Here is a 23,892-nt window from a genome sequence, read left to right on the forward strand (position 1 = left end):
ATCACTACTGTATTGATAGCTCTGAATAGAACTACGTTGGGCTAGTGTCAAACTACACCAATTGGTGCACAAGGAGCTCCAGTGATCTCAAGTCTAAGGATTACATGCACCACCATCCGTTAGAGGATTTATTCCATAGACACTAGGGTTGCCATCCATATGGAATCCTTTGGTGGATCTGTCCAGTGAACTTACCTCTAGCAACCACCCATGCGTTGCACCAGGTTGTTGGCAAACAATCTTGACAAGTGAGATCAGTCACTGCCTTTTGATAGGGTCGTTCAACACTATGATACTCTTACCATATTATATGTGTCCTTGGTAAGAATAATACTCAGGCTACGAACGTTTCTAGAATGGCCACCATATGTGATCATAAGGTTCTCACAATCAAGATTTGAAACACTTGATACCCTCGTTACGGTTCTACCAACCTAAGGACATATATCGTTACATACTCGATATCGAAGAATATGTCTTTTATTGATAAATAAACATTTATTACATAATCAATTTTACAATGATTGATTGGCTCTAGGGCACATACTCTAACAGCTATCAGCGGTAATGGCTGGGTGGCGATGGTGGTCTGTAATTTTTTTTAAATATAAGGGCATTATTACCCAAAAACTTAATTAAACAAGGGTAAAATTGTAATGGTGGATTAATGTAAATTGATTTTAAAACAAGGACGTTATTGTCCAAAATTTTTATTAATAAGAGATAAAATTGTAACAAAAATAAGATTACTTTGGTAAGCTTACAATACCTAAAAAAATGGAGGTAATTAGATTACCTCTAATATACCAATGGTAACTACTATTGGTATTAGAAGATTACCGGAATCTTATATTACTTGACAACCAATGTGGTAATCAAAGTAATATAAGATGACATAACCCTAGTAATCTGATATACCCCCCAACCAAATGCTCCTAAGTCCAACATTCTCTAGCATGTTTTGATTATGTTTTTAAATCATATTGTTTGCTATCGAATGTTGTATACTTTAGTGTAGTTTTGCATTATGGGGCCATTTGGATCAAGGGTAAATAAGATAACGGGGGTGATATTCGTTTATTTTGTAAGATTCCTGTGTTTGATTTGCAAGTAATAAAATATTACGGTAATCTTTTATTACAAATAGTGATTACCGTTGGTAATGTGGAGGGTAATCTTATTACCTTGCTAGGAGGTGTTATTAAAATATTACCGGGGTAATATGATTTTTCTTCCACTTTTGCCCTTAATTAAAAACCATTTCAGACACAATTGCCCTCAAATGTCTACCAAATAACAATTACCCAACCCCCTACATTTAAGAAATTAGCTAAAACACCCCAGCCACAAAAAAGTTTAAAAGTTAACAAAATACCCCCAACCACCCAAGACCACTGCTGGCCGTGACTCACAACCACTGGTCGTCGGCGTCAGTTGCCATAATGGTGCACGACCGGAGGGATCTGGCCAGTTGTACACCGGTAAGGCCTTTTTCGGCCATGGATTTGTGATCCATGGCCGGAAACAACTAGATCTAATGTTTCTATGACAGCCAAATCTTTGGCCGTGAAATGACATGACCAAAGATCTGGCCTTTTCACAGCTAGATCTGTGGCCGTTTCATGATTACATCTTTGGCTGTGAAATGACCATAGATCTGGCTGTTTTTTTATCATGGATTTGTGATCCTTGGCTATTATTGGCTTTGCTGGCGCACGACCGATCATATACGGCCAATCGTGCGCCATTTTTTTTACTGTCGGCGGTGGTGGATGACTACCGAGAATGGCTTGGGGTGGGTGGGGGTGATTTTGCTATAAATTAAAGTTTTATATGGCTAGGGTGTTTTAGCAAAATTTCAAATGTAGGGGCTTAAAAAAATTATTCAAAAAATAATAAATATTTAAAAATGAGGGCAATTTAGTAATCTATATAACATACCCATCCATTTATCCTCCCAACCAAACATATTATTTACCAATTTATTCGAATAAACCAAACACATTTTCTAAACATTCACAGTAATCTTTAAAGTGATCTTTCTTTCCATTAATATAATATACCCCTATAATAAAATATTATATGATCCAAACATCTCCTATATATTACATAACATATCATTTGTTATTTCACAAAAAAAATATAATTCGTAAGCTATTAGATTTTTACCGTTAAATTTATCTTTTAAATAAAATATTCACATTTTGGGAATTTGAGATTATTAAGATTAATGAATTAGTTAATATAAAGGATTTCGGGTTTAATTTGGTATGGGTTTTTTCGAGTTGAGTTTATGAATTAGAGCTTATCAGAATATAGTTTTTTACATAAAATTAAAAAAAAAAAAAAAAGCTTTAATATACAATAAAAGATCAAATTAAATTGATAATAGAGTAGTGTTATCAGCCCTCGCTTTTTATATTACTAGACACCATCTCTAAATTAATCCCACCAATTTTTTTAAATATACATAAACTTCTAAGCGAACCTCTCCAAATAACCTTTATTTACATTTCTACTCACACATTTTCCTTCTAAGGGATATGTATTAAGATTATCAATACAAAAAGATTAAATAATACTTGAAATTTATGAACTGATAAGAATAGTAGATTATTGATAACAAACAAATAATTAATTTGTTTTTGAGAAGCGTAGATCAATAGAGAATTGGAAGAAAATCCCAAAAAACCAAATATTTTAATATTGCAGTTTCATAAGACTCTTTCCTTGTATAGGGGACAAAAAAAAAAAAGTTGATGAAAAGGCAACTTTTGGGTTAGGGTTATGATTAGAAGGCAAAAGAAAAAGGTTAAACAAAAATACAATGGTTAATGTTGAAAGATAATAAAAAATAACATATACCCTTATAGTAATTTTCATGAAGGATAATATTATCAATCTTTATAAAATTGTATAAAAATATTTTTGAATTTTATCTCGTTTTCTACACGTAATCACATGAATACCATTGTTTCCATAAAAATGAAAAATGCTTTTGATTTGAGATTGAAGTGTAGAACATTATGGGTTTTGGGTTTATTTAAAAAAATATATGTGTTAAATGATATGTGAAATGTCGAAAATATTTTTATAATATAAATAAAACAAAAAGAAAATTGTGTTAATTCATGGGTGTACATTCACTTTTTGGAAATGACGAAAAAACTCGAGCAATACAAAAGTAGGTATAATGATATTAATCTCAATATAAACATATTTATAATACTATGTGTATATATATATATATATATATATATATAATATATTATATATATATATATATATATATATACACCAGTAAATTATAATATACACGTTTTATTATTTCAGTTAGAAAATTTACTATTTTTGTAATAGATAAATATATACTTTGAAATGGTTTAATTTTTGGCATTTTTAATTTTTTTTAGTTTAATTACTTTTTTCCTAATTTTTTGCATTACTTTTTCCATTTTTAAATTTAGAAATAAAAAAAAAATGAGAAATCATTATGGTCAAATTCAAAGATAACCATGGATAATTTTGTAATTGTGTAGTCAACCTCAAAATTAACATAAAATAGTAACAGTAGGAGTGTAATTGATATTTTCATCAGTTATGGGTGACAACGTGTTGGTTTTGAAAGTTACAAGGGGTGTACTAACATAAACCACCCCTACCACCGTAATAATTTTTTTTTTATACAATTGTATTTATAATAAAAACTTTATGTTATTACCATTGGTGATACCAAATCAGAAATGTACAAACCATTATTAAGGTAATTAAGAATATACATATATTTTAATCAATTATTGATATATATTGAGCCCTAATGTTTGATGTAGAATACTAATCACAAAGAATGTTTAAGAACTAATAATGGCAAAGTATGACATAAGTCATAATCAAAAGAAAATGCAGTTTTTAGAAGGAAACGATTGTCATGCAGCTGGAATCTGTCAATTAGTTATTTCTAGAAAATAACATTAGTTGTATAATTGGAGTGCCAATAAAGTCAACAAGTGGGATTCCAACATTTCTTCTTGGTACGAAGGAGATGGTTCCTTCCGAGAAGCCAATTGGGTTTGCTTTTCATTTTTTACATAATTAGTGTTGCCTGAGTTGTTTGTCTAACGAGCTGTTTTTCCTTTTGTAGTCAATAAAGATCAGCTTTGTGCCCTATCATCTAAGAGCACATTTTGCTTTCAGCTCTCTTCTTGAACATCGCCGCAAGCAATTGGGCAATTACAATTGAGAATTGCAAGAGTGTGAATTCTCGCACCTCTGCCAATAAGGACTACTGTACTTGTTTTCAGCTTGTTGTAGGCTTTTTTTTCTAACAGAAGTACGTGTAATTTTGCAAGAATGTCCAATTTCCTGACTAAGCCAATGAGGATTCCTAAGGAGAAGTGCCGTCACCCCTGGTGGTAAGAAGACCATTCTCTTGTGGCGAAAAGAAAATTGGTGCAGAGCATCTAGAAATGTTATAGTTGCTTCTAATTCCCTATTCCACTTCAACCGCATGACAAAGAGGCCTTTGGAGGCTAAAAGGAATCTTCTTCGACCTCTTCAAAGAGGTAGAAGCAGAAGATCCTTCTACTAAGGCAGCTCAATGAATTCTCCCACCCACCCCAAAAGCGAGGGGTAAGGAGTCATCTAGGATAAAATCCTGAGAAGCTTCCAACAAGGTTTCAACAAAAGGACCTTGCTGCACGAGTGCTTCTCGAATGAAGAAAGGGATAAGCTAAGTCACTCCTCAGGCAACTTTGTTGGAACAAGTTATCGACTGCACTTGGGTTGGTATTCTTTCTTTGTCCCTTTGTGCCATAATTAAGTTTAACAATCTTACTTTTGCAATATAGTGCTCGTCGATCTTTCCTCTTCTACAAAGAGGGGAGTTTAGTCCTTCTTGGTGTAACAAGAAGGACGAGAGATTGCAAACTTAAGGAAGAGCTTGAGTGGGAAAAAAGACTTGGCCAATCTAGACGTGAACTCACCAATATAAGGAAAAATTTTTGTGGAGGCTTAATGTCGAAGACTCGTTCACTAGAAAGATCAGTCTCTCTCTAGCACTACCAAGAAGTGGAAGGAAGAGGAGTTAGCGAGGAAAGATCCAACAAGTTGCCTATAAGAGATAATGAGGGTTTGATGCTAGCTAGAAAAACATGAAGGAATACAGGTGAAGTTGAAGATCTGTGAAGACGAGCTGACGAAGCGATGGCATTTGAACAATGCTTGGGCAGAGTATTAGTTACAAAGAGAAAGTTGAGTTGGAGGCAAAGCTTACAAAAGTCCTATGAAGTGAGCTCGAGACTACAGAGGACATTGAAGGCTGTCAAAGCCTTATGGACTTGGTATCCCAATCTCAACTACTTTTTCTCCAAAGACTACTTGAGAAATGAAGGAGAGGAAGAGAAAAGTGCTTCTAGCTCCATCCCTCCACTCAATCTCCATTGAGGTTGCTTATCTTGCTCCTCATCCGTGAGCACTGAGGAGCCCGCTACTGATCTTCCACTCATTCTTCAAGCCGAGAGGCCCTTTGTTGAGAGCTAGTGGAGTTTGTAAATGATTTTTTTTTTTTTTTTTTTTTTACAAATATTTTTTACAAGACTTATACATGTACTCATCTTTCAAATAAATAAAAAATGATGTTTTGGACATCTTTCATTTTGCCTATGTCTTCTCTGAATACTTCTGATTGTCGTTGTGAATGTTTCTTGTGAATGCGTTGACTGAGTTGCGTTGATCTCAGTTGTATTTTCTCAAGTTTTTAGCATGTCATCGTTCTCAAAAGTCTTAGGTTGTTGCTTTCTCGTATCCGAGTATGAGTTCCGACTAGGTCATCTTTCTTGCAGCTATCTACGAGTTATGATGAACAGCCACCTCGAAGCATAGCTTTTAAGTTATGACGATGTTTATCTCTCAAGTAGCATCACTTGGAGTTAGGGCGTGAAGCTCTTCTCGAGATGTCTGATAATCCTAGGATTATACTATTTTATCTAGGCTTTTTGGCCGGATTTTGGATACTTCTTCTTTCGTTTGTGCTTGAATTGCAACTTAATTTCATATATTTTATGTTTTAGGCCAAAACGTGCAGTTAGAGCAAATACTGAGCAGAATTGAGTTTCTGGACCCAAAAGCAAGCGAATCTCAAGATTCAGGGAAATTCTTATGTGGATTCGAAGCACTATGAAGCTTATTCCTATTGGAGATCACTAAAGATTGAAGATTCAAGCAAGGAAGCAAGCAGAGGGCAGTCTCGTAATTTCAGAATAGTTTAGAAAAGTTGGCCACGGCGAGAAATTCTCGGGTCAGATTGTGAAATTAAATCCAATTCGATGCCGCGGCAAAAACTGCAATTTACAGTTTATTAAAACTGTGCGTTTTAACTGTATTCAGAGAGTCGTAGGTTTTGGGGTCGACTATATAAGGGGGACTTAGTTATTTCTTAAGGGTTTGACTTTGTTTTGGAAAAAGAAGAGAGAAATTGAAGATTGGAAGTCTTTGGGTTCATCAATTAGGGAAGATCTTACTCTCTTTTCGTTATTCCATCATGCTGAATTCTTTGTTTATATCTTTTATTTTGAATTGCTTTATTTTTAGTATGAACTAACTCACTTTTGGGTTAGGGTTTTGATGTAATTGGGATTTTAATGTCTAATCAATAAATTGATGTTGTTTTTACATTCTATTGCAGGGATTGTGTATTTACTCTTGTTTTTATTGAAATTATTTGTTGATCTTGATGAGATTGAGAAGTGAATCATGTATTAGCCTCTTAGGGTAAATGCCATTGATTGATTGAACGCTAGAGATAGGTTTGAGAATCCATGAATCAATTTAGGATTCCATTTAGATTAACGGACTTGGAACTATTAACCTTGCTTCTAATCTTGCGTCCTCATCCCGTGAGCACTGAGGAGCCCGCTACTGATCTTGCCACTCATTCTTCAAGCATCGAGAGGCCCTTGTTGAGAGCTAGTGGAGTTTGTAAATGATTTCCTTTTTTTTTTTTTTTTTTTTTTTACAAATATTTTTTTACAAGACTTATACATGTACTTATCTTTCAAATAAATAAAAAAGATGTTTTGGACATCTTTCATTTTGCCTATGTCTTCTCTGAATACTTCTTGATGTCGCTGTGAATGTTTCTTGTGAATGGTTGACTGAGTTGCGTTGATAATATAAATAAAACAAAAAGAAAATTGTGTTAATTCAAATTGGGTGTACATTCACTTTTTGGAAAATTGACGAACAAACTCGAGCAATACTAAAATAAGGTATAATTATATTAATCTCAATATAAAAACATATTTATAATACTACTGGTGTATATATATATATATATATATACCAGTAATATTATAAATATACACGCTTTATATTATTTCAAGTTAGAAAATTTAAATATCTTTTTTGGAATAGATAAATATATACTTTTGAAATGGTTTTAATTTTTGGCATTATTTTTAATTTTTTTTAGTTTACATTACTTTTTTCCTAATTTTTTGCATTACTTTTTCCATTTTTAAATTTAAAGAAATAAAAAAAAAATGAGAAATTCATTATGGTCAAATCTCAAAGATAACCATGGATAATTTTGTAATTGTGTTAGTCAACCTCAAAATTTAACATAAAATAGTAACAGTAGGTAGTGTAATTGATATTTTCATCAGTTATGGGTGACAACGTGTTGGTTTTGAAAGTTACAAGGGGTGTACTAACATAAACCCCTACCACCGTAATTAATTTTTTTTTTTTTTATCAATTATGCTATTTATAATAAAAACTTTATGTTATTACCATTGGTGATACCAAATCAGAAATGTTACAAACCATTTATTAAGGCTAATTAATGAATATACATTATATTTATAATCAATTATTGATATATATTGCTGAGCCCTAATGTGTTTTGATGTACTAATACTAATCATAAGAATGTTTAAAGAACTAATAAATGTGCAAAGGTATGACATAAGTCATAATCAAAATGAAAAATGCAGTTTTCTAGATGGAACGATTGTTCATGCAGCTGGAATGCCTGTTCCAATTAGTTATTTCTAGAAAATAACATTAGTTGTATAATTGGAGTGCCAAATAAAGTCAACAAGTGGGATTCCAACTATTTCTTCTTTGAGTACGAAGGAGATGGTTCCTTCCAAGAAGCCAATTGGGTTTGCTTTTCATTTTCTTTATCACTACTTAGTGTTGCCTGAGTTGTTTGTCTAACGAGCTGTTTTTCCTTTTGTAGTCAATAAAGATCAGCCCTTTGTGCCCTTATCATCTCAAGAGCACATTTTTGCTTTCAGCTCTCTTCTTGAACATCGCCGCAATGCAATTGGGCTAATTACAATTGAGAATTTGCAAGAGTGTGAATTCTTTGCACCTTCTGCCAATAAGGACTACTTGTACTTTGTTTTCAGCTTGTCGTAGGCTTTTTTTTTTTTTTTTCTAACTAGAAGTCACGTGTAATTTTGCAAGAATGTCCAATTTCCTGACTAAGCCAATGAGGATTCCTAAGGAGACTGTGCCGTCACCCCTGGTGGTCAAGAAGACCATTCCTCTTGTGGCGATAAAGAAAATTGGTGCAGACGCATCTAGAAGTGTTATAGTTGCTTCTAATTCCCCTATTCCACCTCGTCAACCCGCATCGACAAAGAGGCCTTTGGAGGCTACAAGGGAATCTTCTTTGACCTCTTCAAAGAGGTAGAAGCAGTAAGATCCTTCTACTAAGGTCAGCTCAATGAATTCTCCCCCTTCCCCCCCCAAAAGCGAGGGGTTATAAAGAGGTCATCTAGGATAAAATCCTGAAGCTTCCGAACAAGGTTTCAACAAGAAGGACCTTGCTGCACGAGTGCTTCTCAAATGAAGAATGGGATAAGCTCAAGTCACTTCCTCAGGCAACTTTGTTGGAACAAGTTATCGACTTGCACACTTGGGTTGGTATTCTTTCTTTGTCCCTCTTTGCTTGCCATAATTTAAGTTTAACAATCTTACTTTTGCAATATAGTGCTTCGTCGATCTTTCCCTCTTCTACAAAGAGGGGAGTTTAGTCCTTCTTGGTGTAGACAAGAAGGACGAAGAGATTGCCAAACTTAAGGAAGAGCTTGACGTGGTGAAAAAAGACTTGGCCAATCTAGACGTGAACTCACCAATATAAAGGAAAAATTTATTGTGGAGGCTTACTTGTCTTAGACTCGTTTCACTAAGAAAGATCAGTCTCTCTCTAGCATTACCAAGAAGTGGAAGGAAGAGGAGTTAGCGAGGTAAAGATCCAACAAGTTGCCTATAAGAGATTAATGAGGGTTTGATGCTTAGCTAGAAAAACATGAAGGAATACGAGGTGAAGTTGAAGATCTATGAAGACGAGCTGACGAAGTCGATGGCCTATTTGAACTAAGCTTGGGCAGAGCATTAGTATACAAAGAGAAAGTTCGAGTTGGAGGCAAAGCTTACAAAAGCTACCTATGAAGTTGAGCTCGAGACTACAAGAGGACATTGAAGGCTGTCAAAGCCTTATGGACTTGGTATCCCAATCTCAACTACTTTTTCCTTCCTAAAGACTACTTGGAGGAAATGAAGGAGAGGAAGAGATAAACTGCTTCTAGCTCCATCCCTCCAGACTCAATCTCCATTGAGGTTGCTTTTGATCTTGCTCCTCATCCTGTGAGCACTGAGGAGCCCGCTACTGATCTTGCCACTCATTCTTCAAGCATCGAGAGGCCCTTTGTTGAGAGCTAGTGGAGTTTGTAAATGATTTCCTTTTTTTTTTTTTTTTTTTTTTTACAAATATTTTTTTACAAGACTTTATACATGTATTCATCTTTCAAATAAATAAAAAATGATGTTTTGGACATCTTTCATTTTGCCTATGTCTTCTCTGAATACTTCTTGATGTCGCTTGTGAATGTTTCTTGTGAATGCGTTGACTGAGTTGCATTGATCTCAAGTTGTATTTTCTCAAGTTTTTAGCATGTCATCGTTCTCAAAAGTCTTAGGTTGTTGCTTTCTCGTATCCGAGTATGAGTTCCGACTAGGTCATCTTTCTTGTAGCTATCTGTGAGTTATGATGAACAGCCACCTCGAAGCATAGCTCTTAAGTTATGACGATGTTTATCTCTCAAGTAGCATCACTTGGAGTTAGGGCGTGAAGCTCTTCTCGAGATGTTTGATAATCCTAGGATTATACTGTTTTATCTAGGCTTTTTGGCCGGATTTTGGATACTTCTTCTTTTGTTTGTGCTTGAATTGTAACTTCATTTCATATATTTTATGTTTTAGGCCAAAACGTGCAGTTAGAGCAAATACTGAGCAGAATTGAGTTTCTAGACCCAAAAGCAAGCAAATCTCAGGATTCAAGGAAATTCTTATGCGGATTCGAAGCACTATGAAACTTATTCCTATTGGAGATCACTGAAGATTGAAGATTCAAGCAAGGAAGCAAGCAGAGGGCAATCTTGTAATTTCAGAATAGTTCAGAAAAGTTCGCCACGGCAAGAAATTCTCGGGTCAGATTGTGAAATTAAATTCAATTCGATGCCACGGCAAAAACTACAATTTACAGTTTATTAAAACTGTACATTTTAACTGTATTCAGAGAGTCTTAGGTTTTGGGGTCGACTATATAAGGGGGACTTATTTATTTCTTAAGGGTTCGACTTTGTTTTGGAAAAAAAAGAGAGAAATTGAAGATTGGAAGTCTTTGGGTTCATCAATTAGGGAAGATCTTACTCTCTTTTCGTTATTCCATCATGCTGAATTCTTTGTTTGTAGCTTTTATTTTGAATTGCTTTATTTTTATTATGAACTAACTCACTTTTGGGTTAGGGTTTTGATGTAATTGGGATTTTAATGTCTAATCAATAAATTGATGTTGTTTTTACTCTCTTTTCGTTATTCCATCATGGATTGTGTATTTACTCTTGTTTTTATTGAAATCAATTGTTGAGCATGATGAGACTGAGAAGTGAATCATATATTAGCCTCTTAGGGTAAATGTCATTGATTGATTGAACGCTAGAGATAGGTTTGAGAATCCATGAAATCAATTTAGGGATTCCATTTAGATTAACAGACTTGGAACTATTAACCTTCAAACTGTTGGATGTAGAAGCTTAATAGGGATAAGTAGGAAAAAATAGCCTGAGAATGTATGTTTTACATGTTAGGGTGTCCGATTTACAATCCTTGCATTAAATGTAGAAGTAACAGAAATCGTAGATTAATTCATAAAATCCTAGTGAAATCAAAACCCTAACCATTTTGTTTTAATTGATATTTCTCTTGAATTGATTTCACGGTCATTAATTAGCTTTTAAATTACGTAGTGGATTTTGTTTTAACTTTAGCTTGATTTTTCTCCTGCAAATCCAAACATCTTTCATTTACTCCAACTTGATACAAAACTAGGAAAATTAGTGCTTAACACGCAATCCTCGTGGGAACGATACTCTACTTATCACTTTATTACTTTTTATGACTAGTGCACTTGCTACACATTGCATGTTGTAAATTCAATGCATCATTGTTGTCAAGTTTTGGCCGAACACTTTTCTTAAGGCCTAACCACCGAGTTAGGTTTGAAGCTCTTCTTGAGAAATTATGGTCGAGTTATGGCTCAATAAGAGCTTTTTTCGTGCCACCTATCATCGAGTTATGAGGTTGTTCCTTGGAGCTTAAGCTATAGCGATGTTATTTTCTCTAGGAACTAGCCTCGAGTTATAATCGGATCACCTTCTCAAACTATTATACTTTGAGTTGTAGTGGTGTCTTTTTCTTAGTCATGGTGCAATCATTTTGTCGAAGTTCGATCTTCACGTTGCAGTGTGATTCCTTTTCTTGAAGCGTTATCGCTGAGTTATGGAACCTTAAGCTAGATTAACACTCAATCTGTAAACATTCTAAAGCAACTTAAAAGTAACATGAGAGTCTTAAAATAAAACATTTGACTTGAATATAAAATTACAAGTTTTGTTATGCTTAACATATATTCGCTTTTTTTACATTAAATAAATTCAATTCGTCACTAGTATGAGGCTACTCATAGTTATGCTTAACTGGTCTGGGCTAAGGCTCCATTCTCTAAACCACTATGGTCTAGGGTCACTTCTTCTCTAAGGCAATTTTGATCTCTAAGTTGTAGCATTCTATGGAGTCTTGTTGTGACCCTTTGATTACCCCAACTCCACTCTCAAAAGATTGTCCTAATGACGCTAATCAGGTCATGGGACCCTTCTCACTACTCTCTTTTAGCATCTTGCTCTTGATGAGTTCACAACCTATCTACATAATCCTTTAAGTGACCTCTTTTGATGAGGTCTTCCACTACATCTTTCAGAGCTTGGCAATCGTTGGTGTCATGGCCAATGTCTTTGTGATATCTGCAAAACTTCTTAAGGTCGAGCCTTTGGCCTGGCCCTACCATCGGCTTGGGCTTTGGGAGTACCCTGACACTTTTTGACACTACGAGGGCATGATCAAGGGGTGCGACCAGGGGAGTTTATTCACCATATTAGGGGAGTATTGCCGGAGTTTTTCTTGGCTCTCTCATATACTCTCTCTTGTGCTATATGTGCTACCTCTTTGGAGACTGGCACCTATCCTTGCTACCGCGGTCTTGATTTCCCTTCTTCTCTCCTTTCCTCTTTCTTCATTCCAAATAGGGGCTTTACTTGAATTCCTAGTGTCACCATGCTTTAAGGTAGCCAACAAGCCCTCCACTCACAAATGCTTCTCTATAGGGTGTCAGTCGAGCTGAGCTGCTCTTAGCTCAGTAAAAGCTCAAGCTCAACTCGACTATAGTGTTAAGTTGAGTTTGAGCTCGCTAGATTTCAGCTCGAGCTTGAAAAGCTCGATTGGGAAAGTGGAAAACTAGAGAATTGGAGAGTTTTTCTTTTTCTTTTTTTTTTTTTTGTGAGCTCGAACTTGACACTATAGCAAATGACCTCAGCTTGATTAGCCTAAAGCTTGGCTTGGCTCAGCTCTGCTTGTTTACACCCCTCCTTTTCTACCATTTTGTATAAGCGAGGTAGAGACGCATTGTCCTCAACTTGCAATTCTTTCCACAAGTCAATTTGTGGACAAATTCTGACGACGAGGAGCGTTCAGATCAATTCCTATAGGGCATTGGCGACCTTACTCTTTTTCCTGGTTGAATCTGTCCAGGTAAGATCTTAATATCTTTCCCTTCTCCTGCTAGATGTTATTGAGGTAATTTAGCAACATGGAAAATCGCATTTTCACCTAGAAGTTTTTGAGGAATAGTGTGACGAGCTACTTCTAGGATTTTATCGTGCCTATTGGGAGACCTCTGAACCATCTTTTAGCTCCTCATCCAATGTGACAGCCAATCAACGACACTTGGCAAGACTTGAGACCTGATTTATTTCCATTAGATTGTTGAATGCATCTAGGTAATCTTAAGAATCACCTCTCCCATCGAAGGTTGCATGCTTGGCATCCTGAAGTTGGGAAGGAGGGGTGCTCAGAGCACCACTTCTAAAAGAAGAGATCCTTCGTACGTACTACTTATCTAGGCAAGCTTGTAGGCCGTCGAGAATTTATTGCAACTGTTCTAGGTGATTAGCTGTTGGGACACCATTTTCTGCTCTTATGGCAGACTCATTATGAGCCCGTGATGTGTTTAGATAAGCTCGAAGATCTTTGCTCGGTACAAGTGATAATCCGTGGATTTGTTTTTTAGGCATTTGTTTTTTAGGTTTTTGGCTAAGTATAAAAGAGAAACTTAGTCATTTTATTGAGAGAGTTCGTTCTTAGAGAGAGCAACTTTTTACATTTTCTTAGATTAGTTTTGGGCAAACTTTGAGTGAAAAGGTTGAAGATTCGAGATTAAACCAATGGATTCTTCATTTGGGGAGATTTTCTTGTCTTTTCGCTTATTTTCATTATGTTGAACTTTGGATTTTTCATTTCTTTTATTGGTATTGTTGATTTAGCCATGGACTAACCTATTTTGGGTTAGGGTTTTGATGTAGTTTGGATTCTAATGGGTTAAGTAATTGATGATTTCTATTTTCATATGATTTTGCTTAGATTGTGTGATTATTCTGAAATTATTGTTTTTACGTGATGAACATGATGAGATTGAGAAATAATTCATGTTAAGCTTCTTGGGTAATCACCATTGTAGTATTAAATGCTAGAGATAGATTTAAGAATCAATGAAATCAATCTAGGATTCTTGTGCTTAATGAACTTTGAACTATTAATCTTCATTTTGTTGGATGCGGAAGTTTAATAGGAATGAGTAAGGAAATATAGCCTAAGAAGGTATATTTTATACCTTAGAGAGTTCAATTTACAATCAATACATGTGAATATGGAATTAGTATAATCTTTAGGGTTAACCCAGAGAGTCCGAATGAAGTCAAAACCCTACCTGTTTGTTTTGAATTGATTTTATCCATGTCTTAAATTTTGCTTTCATCATTTAGTTTTGAACATTTTGAAATTCTGTTTTAGTTTTTAAGTTTAATTTGTCTCCCTTCAATCCAAACAACTCGATTGCTCTAACTTGAAAACAGTAGAAAAAGTTAGTGCTTAGCCACCAATCCTTGTGGGAATGATACTCACTCATCATTTTATTACTTGTGCGACTAGTATACTTGCTACATATTGCATGTTGTAGTAAACACGCATCAAGTTTTTGGCACCGTTGCCGGGGATTGAGTTTTGTGTTAACATTAAAATTTTCTTGTGTTAGCTAGATTGGAGTGTTATTTTTACTTAATTGTTATTCGTTTTATTTTTGTTAATTTTCTTTGTTTTGTGTGATTGTACTCTTGCTATTGTTCAATGTAGTTTATGCAAAGAGCAAGACATCAGCCAGTGGTTCTTGTTGATCCTAAGATTGAAAGAACCACTTGAAGACTGAATAGAGAAAGAAGAGAAAGAAAAGCTCCAGTTGAACCAGAAGTAATAGTTGTAGAGATGGCAGAGAATAGAACACTAAGGGAATTCTCTGTTCCCTCAGTTGAAGGCAGTGGGTCGAGCATTACATGACCAGCTGTCTAAGCCAACACATTTGAGGTAAAGTTGGCAATCATCCAGATGATCCAGCAGTCGATTCAGTTCAGGGGGGATTTGAAGGAAGATCCAAATCTACATATTGCAAATTTCTTAGAGATTTGTGATACTTTCAAGTCTAACGGAGTGTTAGATGATGCAATCAGATTGAGACTATTCCCATTTTCATTGAAAGATAAAGCTAAGGGATGGTTACTGGCACTACCAACCAAAACAATCACCACATGGAATGATTTAGCATAGAAGTTTTTGACCAAGTTCTTTCCTCCAGCAAAGTCGGCAAAGTTGAGAAATGACATCACGTCATTCATTCAAGAAGAGTCAGAATCTTTGTATGAGGCTTGGGAGAGATACAAAGAGTTACTGAGAAGGTGTCCACATCATGGGTTGCCAGTTTGGATGCAAGTCCAAACATTTTATAATGGATTAACAGTGAATGTGCAAACTATGGTGGATGTAGCCTCGGGAGGAGCATTACAGAATAAGACTCCAGAAGAAGCTCACGAGTTGCTTGAGGTTCTGGCAAGCAACAACTATCAAAGACCTAATGAGAGGGTGCTACCGAAGAAATCTATGGGTCTTCATGAAGTTGATGCATATACAGCCATTTCAACCCAACTGACAGCACTTCAGAAACAGTTGGGGAATATGCAAGTAAATTCCATTCAAGCTCCTTAACTAACTTGTGATTTTTGTGCAGGTAATCATGTGAGCAGTGAATGTCAAGTAGGAAACACGTTTGCCTCAGCATCGTCATCATCGGAGCAGGTTAACTACTTGGCTGGAAATCAAAGGCAACAAAACAATCCGTACTCCAACACATTTAATCCTGGTTGAAGGAATCACACGAACTTGTCTTGGGGCAATCAAAACCAACAGAATCAACAAAACAATCAATGGAATCAAAGGTCATTGCCAAATAACCAAACAAGGGTGAACAACCAACAAGGAGACCCAAGTGGGACAAAATTGAAGGACATATTTGGGAAGTTCATGCAAGAGACCACAGGTTTTATAATGAGACGAGAACCAATTTCAGAAATCAAGGGGAGTCCATTCAGAATCCTAAGGTACAGATGGGACAATTGGTTGAAAAGCTAAATAAGAGACCACAGGGTGCCCTACCAAGCAACACAGTGACTAAGCCACGTGAGCAAGTGAATGCAATAACGTTGAGAAGTGGGACAGTTATAGAAGAGGTGGAAAAATCAAGAAAAGAGGAAAGTCCATCAAAGAAAAATGAAGAAACTAATGAGGAATTTGATGAAGAAATCATTGCTGAAGAGAAACCACCCAGCCCACGGAAAGATGAACAGAAGCGGGAAGAGAGGCGAAAGATAAGGAAAGAGAAATTGCCATTCCTCGAGATACCTCCAGAGTTGGCACATCACACTCCTCCAGTGCCTTTCCCTCAAAGACTTAGAAAAGAAAATCAGGATAAGCAGTTCATTAAATTTCTTGATGTTTTTAAGAAACTGCATATTAACATTCCTTTTGCAGATGCATTGTAACAGATGCCGAGCTATGCAAAATTTCTTAAATAAATTTTATCGAACAAGAGGAAGTTAGATAATGAGGAAACAGTGATGCTTACAGAGGAGTGCAGCGCCATTCTCTAGAAGAAGCTGCCACCGAAACTCAAAGATCTAGGAAGTTTTACTATTCCCTGCACTATAAGAGATATTACCTTTGATTGAGTTTTATGTGACCTAGGTGCCAGCATTAACCTTATGCCTTTTTCTGTTTTCAAGAAATTAGGAATTAGTGAAGTGAAGTCGACAACCATATGCTTGCAACTTGCAGATAGATCCATAAAGCATCCGAGGGGCATTGTAGAGGATGTGTTGGTTAAGGTGGACAAGTTCATCTTCCCGCAGACTTCTTTGTATTGGATATGGAAAAGGACAAGGAGATTCCTCTTATCCTGGGACGACAATTTCTAGCTACCGGAAGAGCTTTAATTGACATTCAATAAGGGAAATTGATCATGAAGATGCAAGATGACGAAGTAACATTTACTGTCCTTGAGTCGATGAGAATCCCACCTAAGCAAGAGTCATGTTTAAAAATCGATTTAGTGGACCAGTAAAAAATTGAACCATTCCAACTGAACAGTCCTAATGTGAAAATTAAAGGATGCATGGTCAACCCGAATCAGTTTGAGAGTGAGGACCATAAAGGAAAAGGTTGCACAACATTCCAAGATGAGCCACAATCGAGTTTGTGTTTTCATAAGGACCAGGGCTCTAAGCTCAAAAAAGGTGAGGGACAGTCAAGAAAACGGAAAGCGGTCAGTGAGAAGAGTCGAGCCACCAAAGTTACGACCAAGGGTGGCTAAGCTCTCAACAAAGTCCTTGTGTGAAAAAGATCATCAACAAATGAAGCTGCAGCACAAGGGAGATTTCCGGGATGTATTATACTTGGATAGTCCAGACTGAATAGAAGAATTGAGAGAGCTTTCGACTATAAACAAGCACTTCTTGGGAGGCAACCCAAGTGTTTTCATTTCTTTATCTTTGTCATTGTTTTGCAGTTGTTTAGTTTTTGGTTTGATTGTGTTTATGAAGTTTAATTTGTGTAGTTTTTGATGTTTCAAGTAAAATTGTAAGCAAAGGAGAAAACTGAATTTTCCAATTTTTGCCGCGGCGAAGCATTTTCTTTGAAAATATTTGGTAGGCAAGGGTTCCAGACCTCGCCGTGGCGAACATTTCTCTTCGCCACAGCGCCATTCTCTCGGTAAAATTTCACCGCAACGACAAAGTTGTCTTCGCCGTGGCGAGAGAAGTTTTTTACTTTAGCGAGCTGATGAGAGAACAGGACAATCAGCGAACAAACAAGACAACAGTGAGCGAACAGGACAATCAACGAACAAACAAGACAACAGCAAGCAAACAGGACAATCAGCGAACAAACAAGACAACAACAAATAAACGAAGCGAACAAGACAACATGCCTCTTTAGCGAGCTGATGAAGCGAACAACCTTCACCCTTCATCGTCTTTAAATTCTACTTTCTATAAATTCTCACTTTCCTTCTTCATTTTTCACGCGACTCTTCAAACCCATTTAAGAGAAAAATTTTCAAACTTCAATCCAGAGCCTTCCCAGTGATTTTCCAACCAATTTCCTCACTCTTTAACCCTCTTAAACACCAAAACAACTCATTTCAACAACAAATTTCACGAAAATTCACGAAATTTTTTAGTTCAAGAAAATTTGGGGGTTTGCAATCTAGGCTTTTTTTGGCTCAATTGGTGGTGAATACTCCTTAGTGTTGGTAAGATTTCACGTTCTCTAAGCTTTTTATTCAAAAATTTCAAGTTTTGAATTGTAGATTTGAGAATTTTGATTGTTGGTTGAGTTATGGAATTTGTGTGCTTGTAAGTGTTGATTTTGTTTGAGGAAGGGTTGATTGTGCATTGTGTGATATTGAGGAGTGTGGGTTTTGAATTTTGAAGTGTTTGGTTGAATTTTGAAAAATCGTAGTTTGGGGTTGAGGTGAAAATTTTTGGAAATGTTGGAAGTTTTTGTAGGATTGAATTGGGTGTTTTAGGACACTTAGGTTTGAATTGTTGAGTTGCATTTTTTGAGTTGAAGTGTAGTTTAGGAGAAAATGCCGCTCAAAGTCAAGGTACCATCCAAGGAAAAGGGAAAAGGAAAGAAGGTAGATGACCGGTTTATGAATGAAAAAGCTCGGAAAAACTATGAGGCAGTAGCAAAAAGGAAAGACAAGGGATTTATCCGTGAACATGGGATGACTACAACCGAGGCTGATGAGTGGAGTCAAAGGAGAAGTTGGGATAAATTTAGGAGTGAACCCGCACATGCGGCTATGGAGCCACTGGTGAGAGAGTTTTACGCCAACCTCTCTGAATGTGATGAGGGGATTGTTTTTGTGAGGGGCACTAATGTGGTATTTACGACCAAGGTCATCAATGATTTCTATGCCTTACCTCAGATTGACAGGGATGAATATAAGGAGTTTAGGAGGACACAGAAAAGGGATGACGAGATTCTTAGGACCATAGCGAAACCAGATGCCTCTTGGGATGTTTCAAAGAAGGGGAAGAAAACCATTAAGGGTACTAGTTTAACACTAGTGGCTCGGTTGTGGCAGTATTTTCTTTCAGCTAGGATGATGCTGAAGACGCACTATAGTACAGTGACGTATGATAAGGCAATCTTGTTGTATTCTATTGCCACAAGAAAGAGAATGGACGTGGGGCACATCGTCTTGACGAGTATCCAACTTGCAGCCAAACCAGGGCGAGGCAGTTTTCCATTCCCACAACTCATTATAGAGTTATGCACTAAAGCAAAGGTCGAGGTACATGCTGATGAGCCACTGATCCATGCTGTCCCAGTCCTCGACACAGCCTACTTCCGAAAACATCTTGCACCTCAAACAAAAGCAGGGCCCAGATCAGGAACCAAAAGAAGGAGAACCACAGCAGCGGCCACCGCATCGGGTTCAACAGAGAGAAATGATGCAGAAAATGATGGGTCAAATGAAAAGAATGGAGCGACATCACGAGTGGCTGGTAGAGCAGCTAGGAAGACACATGAGCTGCAAATTAGCTGCTGCAACAATGTTAGGATTGATACTTCAGAACACCAGTAGGAAGACTAAGATTCAGATGAGTGGATGGGCTCTAATTTAGAAGAGGATGACGCTGAGGAAGAGGACGAGGCCGAAGAATGAGCACCTGAACACCTGTTTTAGTTTCGTTATTTTTATTTGTTTAGTAGTTGTTTTTGTTTTTCTTTTATTTTGAACATTGAACTCCGTTGATATTTTTGTTTGGGATTGTGTGAGTTGTTTTAGTTGTTTCATTTTTGTTTTAAATTCTAGTTGATGTAAAGACGAGATTAGGGTTGTAATACTTTCATATTAGTCAGTGGATTTTTCTAACATAGTGGACACCATAGTTTTCAATTGTTTTACAGATGTGGGTGATGAAAAAGCTGAGGACCGGGTGTGCACAATGTTGAGTGGAATTTCAACTTCACGGATTAATCAGGGAACTATCTCGCACCTTTTTCTATTTTGTTTTCCATTCATAATTTATGCATAATGTGACATTGGGGACAATGTCATCTTTAGTTTGGGGGTAGGAAAATTTGAAAAATTTTGATTTTGTTTCAGTTAAGTTTGTGTTTTTATTGTGGTTGCCAATGATGAATTGCATAAGTCCATGATGAGACTAGGATTGTTGGGATGTTATTGTTGAAAAATGTTAAGCATTGCTTCAAGTTTATGTTTATTGATTGAATTTTGATTGAGGTTTATTGAGTGGTTCAACCACCATTTTCATTTATTTCGGCATGCTTAGATTCATCTTATGTGGGTAGGTAAAGTTTGATAATGTTGGTGGATCTAGAACCTAGTAGAGAAGTGCTTGAGGCAAAATTCTAGGATTAGACATTGTTGAGGAAATTATTTAGGCATTTTTTAGAACGTTTGAGCCTTTCCAGCCGACCCATGAATGAATCTTTCCCTAGTCACCTACTTGAGACTTATGAGATTATCATTGTGTTTTATTTCTTACGAGAGAAAAAAAAAAAAAAAATTCCCCAATCCAACTACCCTAAACACATAATCGTACCCTAGGAGAATCTTGGGCCTAATGCAAACACAAAGAAAGGAAGAGTGGTGCAATCATTAAAAGAACAGTTTGGGGGTTGTGAGAAGGGCGATAAGAATAAGAGAGTAATTAGCCTCATTCGATTGATTATTATTTTCATAAAAAAAAAAAATTGTTCTTTAGTTCAATTCAAATCAAAAAAGGAATGATAAGTTTGAGGGGTGTAAATGGTTGATACTTTGATTGGTGGTTGAGAAGAAGTGGAGTTTGATGTGACTTGTAGTGTTTGCATGAGGAACGACCTTTTGATCCTTAGCAATGTGTAGTCCACATTAGTGGAGAGTAGTTCATATTTAGGCTTATGGAGTCCGCCACCATTTGATAAATTTTCATTTCTGTAAAATAATCCAGGAAGTTGGAATGTGGATTGAAGTGGGGATCACCTACTCGGTGGACCGATTAAAGAAGACTGTCGATGTAGCTTATAACTTCTTGGAGTGTTGAACATTTGATAATAATTTTTCAACAACCTTTGAGACTTGTGAAATTTCAGGCAATTCGTATGTTGAGTTGAGTCAAGCTGTGTTTCATTTTTCAATTTTGTTGTGTTTGTGTTTTATGTGTTTAGTTGTTATTGTTTTTCTTTCATTGAGTCCTTATGCTTGGGGACGAGCATGTCTTTAGTTTGGGGATATTTGATAATTGTGGATTATACTGTTTTGATTGACTTTTTAGTCGAACTTCAGATACTTTTTAGTTCATACCTGAATTGCTACTTAATTCTTTATATTGTGTTTCAGGCTAAAATGGACATTTAATGCAATTAAGGAGAATTGGAGTTTTTGGATTCAAAAGTGAGCGATCTCAGAAGTTGGAAAAGTTCTGAAGCAGAATGATGCACTATGAAGCTTGTTCCATGAGAAAAGTGTCAAGATCGAAGATAAGCAAAGGAGCAGTGGGGGCAATTCTGTAATTTTAGAATTCCACATGAAGGTTGTGCGGCGAAAAGAGTTGCGCACGTGGGTTTATTTCACTTCGTTGGCGCGCGAAGATCCTTCTTCACGCGGCGAAGTTGGGAATTTCAAAAACGCACAGTTTCATTTAGGCATTGTTTTTTAGGTTTTTGGCTGAGTATAAAAGAGAAACTAGTCATTTTATTGAGAAGTTCGTTTTTCTTAGAGAGAGCAGCTTTTAATTTAGTAGTTTGGACAAACTTTGAGTGAAAAGGGTGAAGATTCGAGATTAACCGTGGATTCTTCATTTGGGAGATTTCTTGTCTTTTCCTTATTTTCATTATGTTGAACTTGGATTTTTCTTTCTTTTATTGGATTGTTGATTTAGCCATGAACTAACCTATTTTGGGTTAGGGTTTTGATGTAGTTCGGATTCTAATGGGTTAGTAATTGACGATTTCATTTTCATATGATTTGTTTAGATTGTGTGATTATTCTGAAATTATTGTTTTTATGTGATGAACATGATGAGATTGAGAAATAATTCATGTAAGCTTCTTGGTAATCACCATTGTAGTATTAAATGCTAGAGATAGATTTAAGAATCAAGAAATCAATCTAGGTTCTTGTGCTTAATGAACTTTGAATATTAATCTTCATTTTGTTGGGTGGGAAGTTTAATAGGATGAGTAAGGAATATAGTTAGAAGGTATATTTTATACCTTAGAGAGTTCATTTACAATCAATGCATGTGAATATGGAATTAGTATAATCTTTAGGTTAACCAGAGAGTCGAATGAAGTCAAAACCCTACCCGTTTATTTTGAATTGATTTTATCTGTGTCTTAAATTTTGTTTCATATTTAGTTTTGAACATTTAGAAATTCTTTTGTTTTTAAGTTTAATTTGTCTCCCTTCAATCCAAACAACTCGATTGCTTCAACTTGAAAATAGTAGAAAAACTTAGTGCTTAGCCACCAATCCTCATGGGACAATACTCACTCATCATTTTATTACTGTGCGACTAGTATAATTGCTACATATTGCATGTTGTAGTAAACACACATCAACAAGTCGACCCTTCTCCCAATTCTGTCAAACACACTCAAAAACCACGTTGAGCAGGTTGTTGTGTCGTGGTGGCTAGGTTGTATGTGGGGTCTATCGAGGAAGGAGAGTTAACACATCTGGTGTGAGGTCGCTAGTTATGACACATCTTCTGAAAGTTAACCCTTTCCTGGTGCGAGGCATGACCGTCGCGCTTGTTATGGGCATCTCCCTTTCGATCTTCTTCCGGTGCCTTAGAGGTTTTGCTCTTTCTTCACCGAGTTTTGCTTGTTGATTGAGCAAGCTCTCAATTGGTGTTGCGATGCAAGGTGATCAGGACAGGTCATCTCTCACCTCAAGTTATGTTTTGTTGATTTGGGTCGGGGCCTCAATATTCCCTTGCATGTGGTCATCTACTGTTGTAGAGTCTGGACCGTAGAGCTAGTCTCCAATCATATCCATCATCTGTGGATTGGCTGGTGGAGGAGTAAATCACTGCCCATTGGATTTGGTGGAATTGTTAATTTGCGGGCAAAGGAGTTTGTACGTACCTCCTCATTATTGGCTCCCAAATTGTAAACATCGACATGCTGGCATGACTCATTTGGTCCTACTCTTTGATTTGGGTGTGGCGAGCCAGATTGATATTGCTTATTCTAAGAATAAAAAGATTTGCTAAAAAAATAATAATATAAAAGTTTTGTGAGGGCCTTCCTTCTACACTAAAATGATGAAAAAAAATCGCACCAACCAAAGGTATGTGATTGAAATTGTTAGAACCACGTAGGATGTGGGCGTGATCTTGTGGATCAACGATGGAATAATAGATAGAATACACATAATAAACATAAATATCAAAGAACAAAAGAGACTTTTAAGTGGTTCGACTGTTATAAGCAAAACCTACGTCCACATATGTTTGAGTATGAGATATTAGCGATCTGATTACAAAGAGTTATTCCAATGAGTTCTCTCTTTTGTCTCTCTCTCTTAGTCTTTTTTTTTTTTTGGTCCCCCAAAAGTAAATTAGGGTTGGGTTTATATAACACCGTTACAAGGTTGAGTCAGAGATAAACTCAAATTTGACTAAATTGGAAGTTAAGTGATCTTTAGCCTTAATTTGGGTCCATATCACAAGATATTTACATGCCAACTGGGATTTATCTGCTCAGATTCCTGCAAAACAAACTAATTGCAATATGTTATAATGATTTGAAAATTAAAATAGTTGACTTCATGTTAAACATAGTGATTTGCATATACAACTATAATAA

The 23,892-nt window shown here is 36.2% G+C and overlaps 1 non-coding gene across 1 annotated transcript; it reads right to left on the bottom strand.

Annotated features, from left to right (window-relative positions):
- Positions 1–15,315: 15,315 nt before the first annotated feature.
- On the bottom strand, positions 15,316–15,422 carry LOC116114026. The gene has a single exon (XR_004125500.1). It is a non-coding gene; the product is annotated as a small nucleolar RNA R71 (small nucleolar RNA).
- Positions 15,423–23,892: the final 8,470 nt, after the last annotated feature.

This window comes from Pistacia vera, unplaced genomic scaffold (assembly GCF_008641045.1).
Source record: "Pistacia vera cultivar Batoury unplaced genomic scaffold, PisVer_v2 Contig121, whole genome shotgun sequence".
Classification (NCBI taxonomy): Eukaryota; Viridiplantae; Streptophyta; class Magnoliopsida; order Sapindales; family Anacardiaceae; genus Pistacia; species Pistacia vera.